This window comes from Trematosphaeria pertusa, assembly GCF_010094035.1.
Source record: "Trematosphaeria pertusa strain CBS 122368 unplaced genomic scaffold BU26scaffold_5, whole genome shotgun sequence".
NCBI lineage: Eukaryota > Fungi > Ascomycota > Dothideomycetes > Pleosporales > Trematosphaeriaceae > Trematosphaeria > Trematosphaeria pertusa.
The window spans coordinates 833,391-835,303 of NW_022987216.1; positions in this window are offsets into that span (position 1 = coordinate 833,391).

The window sequence follows — 1,913 nt, forward strand, 5'->3', positions numbered from 1 at the left end:
GTTATTATAGCTAACTAATTAGATAACTCTCTATAGCTAGCTTAAGAAAAAGCTACTATATTAGACTCTACCTAGAAAATAGAAGATAGCTTATTAACCTATTAGAATTAATTAATAGTCTTTACTATTAACTACTTATAAATATACCTAATACGCGCTATATATACTATTTAGATAACTACCTACCTAGAATAATAGAAGACTATCTAGTTACTATAAGATTAATATTACTAGCTAGATATATAAGAAGACGTTAATATATACATAGTAGTATATAAGGCTTACTACTAGAGCTATACTCTATAGAATAAAACGCTAGGTCTTCTAAAGTCTCTACCTATCTCTAAGAGAGTATAGTAGAACGTCTTTATAGATTTTAAAAGCTTTTTTTTTAATAAGAAAGAATTTAACTACGTGTACGTTGTTATAGATTAGCTAAGTAAGTAGAGCTTCTTTCTACTCTACTATAAGAAAATTATAGCTTAACGTATAGTAAAGCTATATTACTAATATATCTAGCGTATATATAGTTCTTCTAGGTCTATTATATTAGATTATAGCCTATAGTTTATCTCTACCTTTATAGATAACGTACTTTATAAGTAAACTAACTATATAAGTAAGTCGACTACCTTTCTCTTAGCAAGAAAATTAACGAAAATTAACTCGTTTTTCTTAAATAACTTAGCGAAACCTTAATACTATAAGGGCTAAATCCGCGGTCTCTACTACTATAAGCGTCCCCGAACACCTAGCTAGGTAAGTTAGCTGTAGGTAGTACTGTCTCTACGAGCTATAAGAATAAGAGGTGCTAGTAGAGTAGGTTAGGTTAAATTTAGCTATCTAAAGGTAAGAAGTAGAAGAATACTCTAAGAGCTCTCTATATACACAGGGTGTCTATACTAAGATACTAGACAGAGTTATATAACTTAGGCGAAGCTAAGTTAAGCTAAAGTACTAAGTTAGAGTCGAGTTAGACTATTATAGGCTATAATAGTTTTCTTAGTATTCTTATCTATCTCTTCTATATACTAGTTATAATTAGCTTAAAGCTTATCTTATAATTTATCTTTCTATTACTTAAAGGTAATAACCTTACTATTAGATAGTAATAAAGAGTCTAGAAACTTAATAGAAAACCTTATCTAGCTTTCTAAGCGTTATTTAGTTACTAGTAGTATAGTAAGTATATACGTAGTTAGATAAGAACCTAGAATTAAGTTATCTAGTAGTAATAAGTTAGTTTTATATATACGTAGTATCTAATTTATAAAGCGCGTTACGTATTAAGTTAATAGAGTAGATAGTATTTAGCTTCTAGAGTAAGATTATAGTTATACTTATAGCTATTAAATCTTTACTAAAGTAGTAGCTTTTTTCTACTATAGGTTCTAATTATTATAAGCTATTCTCTTAACTAAAACTAGAGCTTACTTTTATAAAGAGAGGTAAGAGGTATACTTTAGGCTAGAATCTTTAGTAATAAAGAGGTAGAGGTAATAATACTATAAATTATAAGTCTCTATAGTAATTTAATAAATAAAGTAATAACTATAAGAAGCTATAAGAAGTAAGCTTCTTCTAGTTATATATATATACTATCTTAGCTAGATTAGGTACTAAGACTCTAGCTCTTATAGATCTTCTAGATTAGAGCTAATTACTTAGATTAGTTCTAATTCTTCTAATCTATCTAATCTATATTATATAACTCTAATTATTCTTATAACTTTATATATAACTTCTTATCTTATAACTCTTAGGCTTAGCCTACTATTTTCTCTATTCTAGCTAGTTAACTCTATTTCTAATTCTATAATTATAACACTTATCTCTTCTTCTAAAGTATTATTCTAAAGCTCTATTCTATTTCTAGGTATAGTGTTTTATTATTTTACGCTATCTCTATATAA